Raw genomic sequence first — 16194 nt, 5'->3', positions numbered from 1 at the left:
CGTATTTTTAACACTTTTGCAGATAGTCGAATATATAAGCATTCTACATACGAGAATGGTTAATTTTCTATCAGTTAAACCATCAAGATTCCATTCATAAATTTCGGAACCGCTATAAGACGTATTAGTCTGATTCCAATCGCGTTCCTCAATCAACACATCTTGAGGAGTAGGACGGGGATAATAATAAGTTTGCATCCTTGGTTTATCAGCATACCTACTATTGGGTTTAACTATACCTTTGAGTTTATTAAACTCTGACCATGTCTCAGTTTTATAATCAAAAACGGTCTCAATTCTATCAGCAAATTTTTTAGATAAATCAATTGGTCTAACATTCAAACCAGAAAGCTTTTTATCGAGGAGTTGTGCTAAGTCATCAAGAGATTTAAATTTAAAATCCTGAATCTCAGGAGGTCTTTGAATATGAGTAAGAATAGATTGATCAACTGTTTTACTACCTGAAGTGGAGGCAATATCAGTTGGTCCTTTCTTAGTACTCATTTCTTTTAATAAAATAGTCAAATCATCAAGTTTTTTATCAAGAGAACCAATATGTTCTCCTAAAATCTTTACATATAAACCCAAATAATTGTTTTGAGAAATCGATTTTTTAATTTCTGCGATACTAATAGCTGCAACGTTATCATCAATAAATTTTTGAAAGGCAGTGAATGTAATACCAGTATTATTGTAACGACCCGACCGGTCGTTTTGAGCTCCGGCACGTCATTCAGCAGTTTGAGGCCATGAGCGGATTCATCTTAGGTATATTGACTTGTTTGTATGGTCAGAATTAAAATTCAGGAAGTTTGGAGTCAAATCTAAATGGAAATTCTCATTTTGAAAACTTAAAATTGAAGAAATGAACTAGGATTAGAATTTTGAGTAAACGACCTCGGAATTGGGATCTGAAAGTTCTAGCATGTTCGTATGATGATTTCGGACTTGGGCGTATGTCCAGATTTGGTTTTGGGTAACCCGTGAGCATTTCAGCGTATATTGTGAAAGTTAGTACTTTAGAAGAATTTCATAAATTTGGGTTGGAAGGCATTTCAGTGTTTGTGACGACCTGACCCGTCGTCTCCTGTAGTTCCATCCCGTATTCCCCGTTATATGCTTATTCATGCTTCAATATGTGTACTTGGTGAATCTGAGTCAATTCGGATCGATTTTGGTAGAAATTGAGACAAATAGTCTTTTTAATGAAGAATTAGTTTGGAAAAGTCAACCGGAAGTTGACTTGTGAGTTAGAGGTCTCGGAATTTATTTCTGATAATTCGGTTAGTTTCGGGGGATGATTTAAGGATTGGTAGAGTAATCGGAAGTGAATTCGGATGTCCGAAGGTCATTTTAAAGTCATTCGACTAGAAGGGAAAATTTTGATATCGGAGTCGGAATGCAAATCCGAAAGTTGGGGCAAGTCCTTAATGTCGAATGTAACTTGTGTGCAAAATTTGAAGTCATTCCGGAATGATTTTGGTAAGGTTTGAGACACTTAGTCTCTTTTAAGGAAGCTTAAGTTGGAAAAGTCAACAGAATATTGACTTATGTGTTAGAGAGCTCGAAATGCGAATTTTATGGTTCGGATAGCTTCGTTAGGTGATTTGGGACTTAGGAGTGTGTCAGGAATATTTTTGTGATGACCGGTGTAGAATTAAGCTTTAATTGGCAAAGTTAGTATTTTGGCGAATTCCGGTTGATAGGTGAGATTTTGATCCGAGGGTCGGAATGGAATTCCGAGAGTTGCTGTAGCTTCGTTATGTCATTTTGGACTTGTCTGCAAAATTTGAGGTCATTCGGACGTGTTTGGTTGGGTTTTTAATCAAAAATGGAATTTGGAAGTTCGTGAGATTCATAGGCTTGAATCCGATGAGGATTTGATGTTTTGATGTTATTTTGGGTGTTTCGAAGGTTGGGACAAGTTTGAATGATATTGTGGGACATGTTGATATAACTGGTTAAGGTCCCGAGGGCCTCGGGTGGATTTCGGAAGATTAACGGAATGAAATTCGGACCAAAAAGAAAAGAAAAAGCTGCAAAAAATTCTGCTGCAATTTTCTGCAGAAGGTCTTTGGACTGCAATCGTGGAGCGTACTTCGGAGGCCTATATCTTTTGATCTACAAGGAATTTTGAGATGGTTTAAAAATGAAAGTTGTAGACCTTTATGTCTAGTTTCCAGAAGCTAAAGAAATCGTAATTTGGACATCTGTAGAGAATGTTACGGTCGATTGAATATGACTGGTGGAGCTCGTTCTCCAGAATTTTCTGATTCGGGGAGCCTACTTTAGAAGCTCATATCTCGGGATATATAAATAGGTATATGGTGTACAACCTATCAAATTAAAGATCTTCGAGTCTAGTTTCAAAATATTCAATCTGTTTGTCATTTGGATACTTATACAAGACGTTATAGGTGTTTAAACAGAAGGTGTCCGACAAGGAAAATTTTTAATAGGATGTACAACTTGTATAGCACAAGTGCAAGGTACAACGCGACGAAGCACGGGCAGATTCTTTTAAACACGGATTTGGCTTATTTCTTTCATTTGGCTTGGATTATTTTGTAGAGAATTTCAAGGGGGATTTCATCAAGCATCAAAGGTGAGTTGTTTCTACTTATTTCCAAGTTAAATACATGGATTAGAGCTGAAAACTCAAGTAAATTATGGACAAAAATGGTGGTTTAGGGCTTGAAACTTAAGAGAATTAAATGGTGATTTGAGGGGTCAAATGAACTCCGATTTTTGTGAATTTGGTATGTATAGACTCATGGCGAGATAAGGGTCGTATTGATGTAAAAATTTCTGAATTTTGAGACGTGGGCCCGGGGCTCGGGTTTTGCTATATTCCCTTAGCCTATTGTAACGTATTCGTTGTGGTTTTGACTAGATTCGACGCGTGAAGAGGTCGATTCAAGAGGAAAGGGCATTGCGGACTAGTCTACGGCCGATTAGAGGTGAGTAATAGATGTAAATGCTATTCTGAGGGTTTTAAACCCCGGACTTTCACATCGTAACGCTATATTGAGGCGTGACACGCACTCCATGGCGAGTGCGGGGTCGGATACTACTGGGGATTGTGACTTGGTCCACCCCGTGTGATGTTTATACTATACTGGTGATTGATACACATACTTCATTGATATTACTGGGCTTGATGCCATGTTTGGGGCCTTGTGCCGATTTGTAAAATCCTTCGAGGATTGATATTACTGCTTAGCATGATTTGCATATCATTTAATTTCAGTCCAAGGTTTTAAATGCTGTTTTGCAAACTCAGCCATAATTCTAAGTGTTAAAAACTTAAATGATATTTTTAAATGTATTCCGGGCTGAGAACTTCTGTTTTGTAAATGCCCAAGGGGCTTATTATATTATTTTCTTGACTGATTATAAAGTGACTTGAAATAGTGGTAATAATGACACTGTGTGATATACTTGAAACAGTGGTAACAATGACACTGTGTGATATACTTGAAACAGTGGTAACAATGACACTGTGTGATATACTTGAAATAGTGGTAACAATGACACTGGATGATATACTTGAACAGTGGTAACAATGGCACTGTATGATATAAATTGGTCAGGTAACAATGGCTGACCGGTCAGGTAACAATGACTGACCAAGATATTGCGCTTGGGCTGTAGGAGCCCCTCCGGAGTCTGTACACACCCCCAGTGAGCGCCGTCGACGATAAATAAATATGGATGGCTCGGGCTGCACACCGCAGTGGGTACTGGAATGTACCATCATATGCATTGCATTGCATTCATGTATTTGTATTTATACTGTTGTTTAGCTGCTCAGTTCCATATGTTGCTGTATATTTGGAATTTAGCTTACTTTGTGTATTTACTGGATTTTCTTATCTTCGGACTGTAGTTACTTTTATTACTCACTGGGTCGGAGTACTCACTTTACTCCCTGCACCTTGTGTGCAGATCCAGGGAAGTCTCAAGCTCAGTAGATCCAGTTGATCAGCAGATCTAGCTACTAGAAGTATCGAGGTAGCTACACGGCGTTCGCAGCCATTGATCTTCTCCCTCCTATCCTATCCTTTTTTATTTCCGCATTATCAGACTTTGGATACACTATGTATTAGGATGATATTCTGTATTTTAGAGGCTCAGATTCGTGACACCGGGTCCTAGTGAGATTATATTGTGTATTTTGTTAAAATCTTCAGTACTTTAATCTTTCTTAATTTATATTTTTTTCCTCTATTTTTGATAAATTGGGTTAAGTGTTGAATAATGGTCGGGCTTGCCTAGTAGTGTATTGGGCGCCATCACGACCGGGATTTGGGTCGTGACAAAGTTGGTATCAGAGCCTAGGTTACTTGGTCTCACGAGTCATGAGCCGGTTTAGTAGAGTCTCGCAGATAGGTATGGAGACGTCTGTACTTATCCTCGAGAGGCTGCCGAACCTATAGGAAAACTTCACATTCTTGAATTCTTATCGTGCGTCCTTGATTCAGCTTGAAAAGAAACTTTTGAAATTCCTTCCGCGTGATCATATGCACCAACGGGCGCTCAGTATCAGATGTGTCTCGATGGCTTTGATTCCCCGATCGAGGGGCGAGGTGTAATCTCTGTGAGTTTGAAGTTAGACCAGTCTGGAGGACTTGAGGCCAAATCTTTGCCAATGGCTTGAGCACCGAGGTACTGATTTTGTGAGCAAGTGTTTTGAACTCATATGTTCATTATTGTCCTTGTTAGCCGGAATGGCGGTTGGATATCCACGTGATGAGTATGTTAGTGTTGCGAGGTGTATTTGTACGAATTGGTAGTGGAGAGGAAGCCTACTGGATAGTAGATGAACTGTTAAGTGATTCATTTCTTATTGTAATTTGTTGAGTAGCCCGAGTTATGGGCGCATGAAGAATATTTTTCGTGTCTCCTAGTTAGATAAGTCTGGGAGCTCAAATCGCTTCCGTAAATGTATTATGACAAAATCGTTGGGTAAAGGAGACCACCTTGAAGGTCGAAAATATTAAAGGAAGAATATGTTCCTACTTGGTTGAATAGCCCAATAATGGAGGGTTGAAGGGTATTTTCTATGTGTTATGATTCAAATAGGTGCAACACATGTCCATGTATCAATTTAGATTTATGTAATTGATATGCATTGTGATGCTTTGTCAAGTTGTGGATGTGTTGTTAGGATGGTTTTGGTGATTCTCTGGCAGGTGGATAGGACCAATTACAAAGGAGGCTCTGCCGAAGTTTTTGAAAAATTTAGGACTTAGTAAAAAAAAAAATTGGTCACCTAGAGAGTAGGCTTAACTGTTGTGTGAGTAAATGAAAGAATTGCAGAAGAGTTAAAATTCCAGATGATTCGTGTTTCCACGAGCTTATGATGGAGTGATTTTAATCTCACCATGATATTACGACAACAATAGAGTATATGTGTTGTGATCTATGGCTTCGAGCCAAGTTGGGGAGCTTGTTGTGGATTAGCTGATTGCACGGTTTATTACCTGCGTGAATTCTGGTTATTGGCGTATTGGTGGGTTATTGCAGCTACAGAAAAGGACCATGAGTGGTAATTTGAGTAAATGAATTGTTGGATGCATGCTATGGTTAGCCTTATTGGCTCATGTTCAGACTTGAGGGAAGATTCATGATTTATGCCTCGTATAGGTGCAGGCTTCGAGGGAAGTGATCCCTCTGGGTGCTTTATCGAGAGGGTATTCATATGTTATAAAATTCAGTAGAGTTGGTTGCATTCGGGGCCAAGTCAGAGCTGGGTGGCTCTCAATAGCGGTCCTAGTTAATTCAAGAGGTAAAGTGTGGTGCCTAATGATTTTGAGTCTATAAGTACGGTTAAGAGTCAAGCTTTTGAAGCAGCTTATGAAGAAAGGCACATAATGTTCTATGATGTTTTGACTTGCGGTGTAGCATTTGAGAGACATGAAATGGTCATGGTATTTGAGACAGCATGGTCTTGTGATTTAAGGTCACTCGGGGTGAGTTTGGTTGAAATAAGTTAGGTGTTAAAGGGAGATATTATTATTTCTAAGGCAATCAAGGATAAATTGGAAGGAAGTTGATTGATTAGCCATAGTTGAGTTGGTATAGTGGTGTCAGTGATCGGTTCGTCCAACGTGATCGAGTTATGCATGTGAGGCTTGTCGGCCGCAGTGATTGATGTTATTCTGAAGCATGCTTTTGTTAGGGCCTATTATGAGTAGGCGAATCCCAGAAAGTGTTATGGTGGCTTGGACAACTACTTAGAGATTGGCATATTCGACGATTATGAGGATTCGCCTGTATGCTGCTATAGTTCTCCTGAAGTGAGTTAAATGGAAAGTCTTATGTGATGAAGTATTAGCCTATCAGCGGTTCCAGAGTTGTGATGGAAATCGCGTCTATCGTATATTGGCACGTGAGATGCAGTGAGTGGTATGGAATTTGAAGTAAGGACCAAGGTTGCAGTTTGGTCAATGACTGTGATGTCACGATCTTAGATGAGCAGTATATGAGTTTCAGTGTTTTGAGTAAGATGGGTATTGACGTCAGTATCACCTGAGGTCGGTGTTCTGTGAGAAAGGCTTTGCATCCTGGTTAGGGATTCTTGATCGCTTTTCAGCGTTAGTGCAGCCGGTGGTTTGGATATGCAGACCCATTAATTATTTTGGAAGATGGTGGGAGCTTGTCCCACAGGAATATTGTATAAGTGTGACATATAGTCACTTGATTAATTAGAAATTTAAACCAAGTATGAGGATTTTGGTAATATCATCCATTTGAGAATTTATGCCTGGAGGGCACTCTGTTTATTGGGTTATGGACCTGTGAAAGATTATTGGCCTAGCTTGGCACGATCAGGATCGACTTGAGGTCGGTGGATAGATTTAAATGTGGAAGTGAGCCTTACGTTAGGCCAGTTGTGTTTATTTCAGCAATGCGCTCTTTATGGAAGGATAGTCGCAGTCTTATTTCGTGGTCAGTTAATTCATGTAAAGATATATTGCACCGTATGAGTTGTGAGACGACTTGGTAAATTCCTTATGTGTTGAGGTTCCGCTCAACGGTGATGTTATATGAGCAGGATGAGACTTAGATCATGTATCGCACCTCAGTTGTGCTTGAGTTTGTAGCCTATAGCGCTATATGTTTCCTTGGGAATGATATTATGCACCTTAGTGTGTTTATGACCGATATTCGGTATTTTGATGTGATGAGCTATTCAGCTTGACGTATATCTCCTTATGTGAGTTCTATATGTGGATCGGGTGGCACACCGCCATGGGTATGTTGTTTGGATCGGGTTGCACGCCGCAACAGTGTGATGTTCAGTTCAATGCCCATATTTGCTTTTGTGTGTTCTGTTTCCCTGTTTTCTGAGGAATTCTATGTTAGTGTGCGAGTTGAGTAGTTCCTTCTAGAGTTCGCCTTCCTTTTGTATCGCGTTCGAATTGATAGCATACTGGCACATTGTGGCGCCTTGTGGGATTTTTGATAATGTCTGAGGTGGCTTATTGCCTGAGCAGTTCGTACTAGGTGAGACGAGGTTACTAGATTTGGGGTCAGTGCAAACTGATTATATGAAGTATATTATAGAGCAAAGATCATTCTTTGGTTTGGGACAAGGTAATGGAACTTGTCAGGAGTGTAGATCCAATGAATTGTTGATTCAACAGTTGGTTGTGAATTTCGGCACATCTCTTCAGTCGTATCGGTGTTGAAAAAAAAATAAAAAAAAAATAAAAATAAAAATAAAAACTAGAGCAAGACCTGTGTAGATCATGAGATGCAATGGGAGCATCAGATTCGTGGAATTTCGACCATTATGTTTAAAGAATGTTATTGTGGTTCTATGAGTAAGTGATGCAAAGTGTGAATTCAGCAAAGTTATGCAGTCATGTTTGGGTACAGCGTGTGGAGATTGATATGGTGGTCGTATGATGGAAACAGGCTTGGCAGGGAAATTCAGGATGTTGGAATTGGGCCTAATGGCTTATTTGCTTGAATAAATAAGTATATCTATAAAATTATCGAGCTAATGCGCTTAACAGAGTAGTGGTAGCATGGGAAGGTGCATGATGTGTTAAACAAGTGATTTTGGACTACTTCAGTGTAGTTCTCAGCACGTTCGAGGACGAACGTATGTTTAAGTGGGGGAGATTGTAACGACCCGACCGGTCGTTTTGAGCTCCGGCGCGTCATTCAACAGTTTGAGGCCATGAGCGGCTTCATCTTAGGTATATTGACTTGTGTGTATGGTCAGAATTAAAATTCAGGAAGTTTGGAGTCAAATCTAAATGGAAATTCTCATTTTGAAAGCTTAAAATTGAAGAAATGAACTAGGATTAGAATTTTGAGTAAACGACCTCGGAATTGGGATCTGAAAGTTCCAGCATGTTCGTATGATGATTTCGGACTTAGGCATATGTCCAGATTTGGTTTTGGGTAACCCGTGAGCATTTCGGCGTATATTGTGAAAGTTAGTACTTTAGAAGAATTTCATAAATTTGGGTTGGAAGGCATTTCAGTGTTTGTGACGACCCGACCAGTCGTCTCCTGTAATTTCGTCCCGTATTCCCCGTTATATGCTTATTCATGCTTCAATATGTGTACTTGGTGAATTTGAGTCAATTCGGATCGAGTTTGGTAGAAATTGAGACAAATAGTCTTTTTAATGAAGAATTAGTTTGGAAAAGTCAACCGGAAGTTGACTTGTGAGTTAGAGGTCTCAGAATTTATTTCTGATAATTCGGTTAGTTTCGGGGGATGATTTAAGGATTGGTAGCGCGATCGGAAGTGAATTCGGATGTCCGGAGGTCATTTTGAAGTCATTTGGCTAAGTATAGAAATTTGAAGGTTTTTGAGAAAAATTCGACCGGAAGGGGAAATTTTGATATCGGAGTCGGAATGCAAATCCGAAAGTTGGGGCAAGTCCGTAATGTCGAATGTAACTTGTGTGCAAAATTTGAAGTCATTCCGGAATGATTTTGGTAAGGTTTGAGACACTTAGTCTCTTTTAAGGAAGCTTAAGTTGGAAAAGTCAACAAAATATTGACTTATGTGTTAGAGAGCTCGAAATGCGAATTTTATGGTTCGGATAGCTTCGTTAGGTGATTTGGGACTTAGGAGTGTGTCAGGAATATTTTTGTGATGACCGGTGTAGAATTAAGCTTGAATTGGCAAAGTTAGTATTTTGGCGAATTCCGGTTGATAGTTGAGATTTTGATCCGAGGGTCGGAATGGAATTCCGAGAGTTGCTGTAGCTTCGTTATGTCATTTTGGACTTGTCTGCAAAATTTGAGGTCATTCGGACGTGTTTGGTTGGGTTTTTAATCAAAAATAGAATTTGGAAGTTCGTGAGATTCATAGGCTTGAATCCGATGAGGATTTGATGTTTTGATGTTATTTTGGGTGTTTCGAAGGTTGGGACAAGTTTGAATGATATTGTGGGACATGTTGATATAATTGGTTAAGGTCCCGAGGGCCTCGGGTGGATTTCGGAAGGTTAACGGAATGAAATTCGGACCAAAAAGAAAAGAAAAAACTGCAAAAATTTCTGCTGCAATTTTCTGCAGAAGGTCTTTGGACTGCAATCGTGGGGCGTACTTCGGAGGCCTATATCTTTTGATCTACAAGGAATTTTGAGATGGTTTAAAAACGAAAGTTGTAGACCTTTATGTCTAGTTTCCAGAAGCTAAAGAAATCGTAATTTGGACATCTGTAGAGAATGTTACAGTCGATTGAATATGACTGGTGGAGCTCGTTCTCCAGAATTTTCTGATTCGGGGAGCCTACTTTAGAAGCTCATATCTCGGGATATATAAAGAGGTATATGGTGTACAACCTATCAAATTAAATATCTTCGAGTCTAGTTTCAAAATATTCAATCTGTTTGTCATTTGGATACTTATACAAGACGTTATAGGTGTTTAAACAGAAGGTGTCCGACAAGGAAAATTTTTAATAGGATGTACAACTTGTATAGCACAAGTGCAAGGTACAACGCGACGAAGCACGGGCAGATTCTTTTAAACACGGATTTGGCTTATTTCTTTCATTTGGCTTGGATTATTTTGTAGAGAATTTCAAGGGCGATTTCATCAAGCATCAAAGGTGAGTTGTTTCTACTTATTTCCAAGTTAAATACATGGATTAGAGCTGAAAACTCAAGTAAATTATGGACAAAAATGGTGGTTTAGGGCTTGAAACTTAAGAGAATCAAATGGTGATTTGAGGGGTCAAATGAACTCCGATTTTTGTGAATTTGTTATGTATAGACTCATGGCGAGATAAGGGTCGTATTGATGTAAAAATTTCTGAATTTTGAGACGTGGGCCCGGGGCTCGGGTTTTGCTAATTTTGGGATTTTCGACATTTTTCGAGTCTTTTCGATTGGGTTATATTCCCTTAGCCTATTGTAACGTATTCGTTGTGGTTTTGACTAGATTCGACGCGCGAAGAGGTCGATTCAAGAGGAAAGGGCATTGCGGACTAGTCTACGGCCGATTAGAGGTGAGTAATAGATGTAAATGCTATTCTGAGGGTTTGAAACCCCGGACTTTCACATCGTAATGCTATATTGAGGCATGACACGCACTCCATGGCGAGTGCGGGGTCGGATACTACTGGGGATTGTGACTTGGTCCACCCCGTGTGATGTTTATACTATACTGGTGATTGATACACATACTTCATTGATATTACTGGGCTTGATGCCATGTTTGGGGCCTTGTGCCGATTTGTAAAATCCTTCGAGGGTTGATATTACTGCTTAGCATGATTTGCATATCATTTAATTTCAGTCCAAGGTTTTAAATGCTGTTTTGCAAACTCAGTCATAATTCTAAGTGTTGAAAACTTAAATGATATTTTTAAATGTATTCCGGGCTAGGAACTTCTGTTTTGTAAATGCCCAAGGGGCTTATTATATTATTTTCTGGACTGATTATAACGTGACTTGAAACAGTGGTAACAATGACACTGTGTGATATACTTGAAACAGTGGTAACAATGACACTGTGTGATATACTTGAAATAGTGGTAACAATGACACTGGATGATATACTTGAACAGTGGTAACAATGGCACTGTATGATATAAATTGGTCAGGTAACAATGGCTGACCGTTCAGGTAATAATGACTGACCAAGATATTGCGCTTGGGCTGTAGGAGCCCCTCCGGAGTCTATACACACCCCCAGTGAGCGCCGTCGACGATAAATAAATATGGATGGCTCGGGCTGCACGCCGCAGTGGGTCCTGGAATGTACCATCATATGTATTGCATTGCATTCATGTATTTGTATTTATACTGTTGTTTAGCTGCTCAGTTCCATATGTTGCTGTATATTTGGATTTTATCTTACTTTGTGTATTTACTGGATTTTCTTATCTTCGGACTGTAGTTACTTTTATTACTCACTGGGTCGGAGTACTCACTTTACTCCCTACACCTTGTGTGCAGATCCAGGGCAGTCTCAAGCTCAGTAGATCCAGTTGATCAGCAGATCCAGCTACTAGGAGTATCGATGTAGCTGCACGGTATTCGCAGCCATTGATCTTCTCCCTCCTATCCTATCCTTTTTTATTTCCGCATTATCAGACTTTGGATACACTATGTATTAGGATGATATTCTGTATTCTAGAGGCTCAGATTCGTGACACCGGGTCTTAGTGAGATTATATTGTGTATTTTGTTAAAATCTTCAGTACTTTAATCTTGCTTAATTGATATTTTTTTCCGCTATTATTGATAAATTGGGTTAAGTGTTGAATAATGGTCGGGCTTGCCTAGTAGTGTGCTGGGCGCCATCACGACCGGAATTTGGGTCGTGACAATTATTAGGTAAAATAAAGGGGCCTGGGGAGGATAAACGACTTTAGTAATATTATCACTCCCATCTTTATAAGATCTTTCTAGTACCTTTACAAAAAGAGGCAAATAAGTTGTTATAAACCAAGGAACAAAATACATAATTTGATTATGCAAAGCACAAGTTTCATAAAATTCTTGAGAAATACTATTCAAATCATCTTTGCTATAAGCATCAAAAAACCACGTTTTAAACTGGCTCCATTTATCACTAAAAATTCCTTTTGAATATATTTTCGTGCTCGAGAACCGGGGCTAAAATCAATTTGGTGTGGAATCATTAAGTACTATTGGGGTCGAAATCCATCTCGGATACAGAAGGAATATCCTTATCTGAAATATTGTCATTGTCCTGAACAATATTGGTTTGAGGGTTAACTTTAACCCTTTCAACCCTTTCGACAGGCTTATTACTAACTTTACTAGTAATAGTGTGTAAAGAGGCTGCACGTTTGCGAGCTGGACAGTAGACTGGTTCAACAGGAGAAATATGTTGAATAGCAGGTAGAAGTCTATGATTAGAAAACGAATGTCTATTATAAATAGTAGACTTATCATCAAATTGAATACAAATCCTACCATCCGAATTTTGAGTAACATGCGAAAATTCAGTATTCGACAAGTTGTTAGTAATCTGACTTGGGGATATAACCGAATTTAAAGTCCAAGTAGTTGGGAAATTAATTTCTTCCCACCTAATAGGTCTCCTAGTGGTGACCTTGGACCTTGCAAAGTTGGTTTCTACCAGTATGGTCTGATCTGATGTATCATATAACTTACATCTAGGATTCAAAGTAGATAATAATTTAATATAAATCCTATAAGACAGACATATAAGTTCAGAACCAGGCGCATAATTATAACCATGCATTTTCACATTTAAAGTCAAGACATCAAGAATATTAACATCAGAAAGAGATAGTTGCAGATTGGGTTGAGTATTAAAATATACTGGACCATAGGCCACAGTAGATTCAATCGAACCCATCAGAGACTGTCTGAAGTTCAGATTTCTAGCATTTCTAAGAGCTGCTAAAAAGGTCTCTGGTAATCCTTTAAGGGTTAACGGTTTAAACGCAATTTGAACCATACCAATATGCAGATAATGATAATTATGTTTATATAAATCTATATCGTGTTTGTTTAACAAACGAATAGTCTGTTCAGACGAATTTAATGTCAAAGACTGTTCCGTCGTTTTTATCAATTGTTTAGAAGAAAGTTTATCAAACCAACCATAATCATAAATGGTTTTTATAGAAACTTTAGGAATTGTCCATTTATTTAATAAATCAAGGTTTTGAGGTATATCTACCTCTTCAAGTCTAGTACTTTTAGTACTTGTTTCTCCCAGATCCATTCCAAAAGCTTCATATCTATATTGAATATTTCATATCTATTACATATTTACCATGAAAATCCTAGGCTCTGATAATCTACATCAGGATCAGGGTAGGCGGGCGGTAGTCCGCACGGCCATCCAGATCTAGCTGTTTCAGGAGGTTTTGAGGTATATCTACCTCTTCAAGTCTAGTACTTTTAGTACTTGTTTCTCCCAGATCCATTCCAAAAGCTTCATATCTATGTTAAATATTTCATATCTATTACATATTTACCATGAAAATCCTAGGCTCTGATAATCTACACCAGGATCAGGGTAGGCGGGCGGTAGTCCGCACGACCATCCAGATCTAGCTGTTTCAGGAGGTTTGAAGGTTGGCGGTAGTCCGCGCGACCAGTAAAGATTCGAAATATACGAGAATTTTATTATAGTTTTAATGACTGTATGGAAGGATCTATCCCTTTACCCAAGCAAGGGGCCTATATATATAAGGCAATATATATTACATAAGGCAATATATAATTATATATACACATAATACACCCTTATATATACATACTATACATACTATATATACTATATATATTTATATAGCTATATATAAGCAATTTATACTAGTATATACATATATAGTTTACAAGAAAGTGCCTTAGATAAAAAAAATAAAAAGATAGCCCGAAACAAAAAAGCCCGTTAGGCCCGCGGGCCCGACCCATTTAGCCCAGGACCAAAAGCTCGTTTAGGCCCGCGGGCCCGACCCATTTAGCCCGGGACCATGTGGGCTTAGGACCGCCGTGGGCCGGTTCCACACATTGGGACCGTTTGGCCCGGGACCATTTGGCCCGGGCCCGGACTACAATACAGCATTAGTTTAGACTTCTAGAAATATAAATAAAGTACATAATTAAGCAAAGCGAATAGTTTCCAAATATCTTCACAAATCACAAAAGTAGTAATTTTTTTCCTGAATCACATCAATAACACCCTTGCATCTAATAGGATATTCACTTTTTTCCAACTATTCATGATTGCACGTTCAAGAGCCATTCTTATAGTAAGTGCTTCGGCTTTCATGGCTTTTCCCATAAACTGGATTGGGAACCATGGGCATGAAGTAGTATTTCAAGGCTATCCACAACCGCAACACCGATACTTGAACGTCTAGCATCCACCTGTAAATTTGCATCAGTAAATAATAATATATCATCTTGGTGGTTTGTTAGTTGAGCCGCAAAATAAATCTTATTTTGAAAAAAAGTATATGAGCAATTAGCAAGAATATCATTATGTCCATGATAATCAAATAATGATTTTGAAATAATATCAATTAGTTCAAACCTATCACGATTAAAGTACTATGCATTCCTAGCTTTCCGTATTTGCTCATAATATTAATACTCAAATTTAATATATCTAGCGACTCATAATATTGCCTAGTATCAGAAACCATTGTATATCACCAAACTGAAAAATCAATAATTTTTTCTAAGTCATGCTAGTTTATTGGACTTAGTTTCCACACTAGCTAAGAACGGGTACATTCAAAAATCATATGCTCAACATCCTCGCCTTCAGAATTATTTACCTTGTATATTCTCTCCATACTTAGTATTCTCTTAGCAAAACTACTTACTAGTAATAAATTAAGTATACATTTCCTCAGAAAATGATTAAGTTTATTTTTAACTCCCAACCTCCGTAAAGAATCCTATAACAACTAAGGAAAGGAATTACTACTAAATTTAGCATCTAAACTACTAATAGGATTTCTACTGGATAGTTGCCTTGCTAGATGGTATGTCCTGGGTTTTAGTATTCTATTAGTTTAAAAACATTCTCAAGCGAATCATGATTTTCCTACACATTTTTTAACTTTCACAATGATTTCTTTGTGAAATTCATATTTACACACAACTTAAAACTTCCATTAACTCGTGTCTAACTTCAAGTTTAGATACTTAGTTTTTCTAATTTAAATAGAATACAAATATTATCCACATGCATATATCACTCCGATTTGCATTATTCATCTTATTCTAGATTCATTTTAGTACGACAATTATTACACTTTGAATTTCAAACGAGTGAGAGTCAGCTATATGAATACTTATTGATCATCAAAGTTTTTATTTAAGTTCACGTCAAATCAACACTATAAAAAATTAAAAAAAGAAAAGAAAAAAGAAACACGAGTTCTCTACATTTTATTATTGGCGTATATTTTTGATATGCCTGAAAGACTCTTATAAAGCACATGACCTAAAATAAACATACTAATATTACTAAAATATGTCACTAACTAATTGATGTCATATATATAGATTTTTTTTTCTTTTATTGTGTCTTATTCTTCACTGAGTATGTACAGTCAAACCTCTCTATTACAGTCTCGTTTGTTCCGTTATTTTTTGGCTTTTATAATGAATAATTGTTATACACATACAACAATATTTGACGTTTAAATATTTTTTGGTTGTTATAGATAAAACTAATGCACAGGTCAATTATTTTCTTTTGTTAATGTTATATATAAAGATAAGAAAATTATTCAAATTTAAAATCTCAGAAGATATGCATATTTCACTAGGTATATATTGAAGAAAGCTAATACATTATTAATAAATTAATTAACTTAACGTACAAAGATTTAAACTCCACGGCACACATTTTAAAGCTACTAGGAAAATGTTATAAATATGGTTATTGTTGTTATTGGTAAAAAGTTACTATAGAGAGGTGAAATGTAACTTAAAAAAACGGTTCTAATGAAAAATTAGTTTTTATAGTAAATTGTTGTTATATATGGATTATAGAGAGGTTCGACTGTACATGAATTTTAAGAGGATGTACATCTTTCGGAATAACTTTATTTCTTTGATGAATATATTTATTTCTAATCGTGTCTAATCTTTCACCAACACACATTAATCTTGGCATTAGCATGTCTACTACACTTATATTATGGATGTTTTGAACTTTAACGGTTCAACATTCTCTCACCATA

Source organism: Nicotiana tabacum, chromosome 10 (genome assembly GCF_000715075.1).
Source record: "Nicotiana tabacum cultivar K326 chromosome 10, ASM71507v2, whole genome shotgun sequence".
Taxonomy (NCBI): Eukaryota; Viridiplantae; Streptophyta; class Magnoliopsida; order Solanales; family Solanaceae; genus Nicotiana; species Nicotiana tabacum.
Note: the sequence above shows the minus strand (reverse complement) of the source record.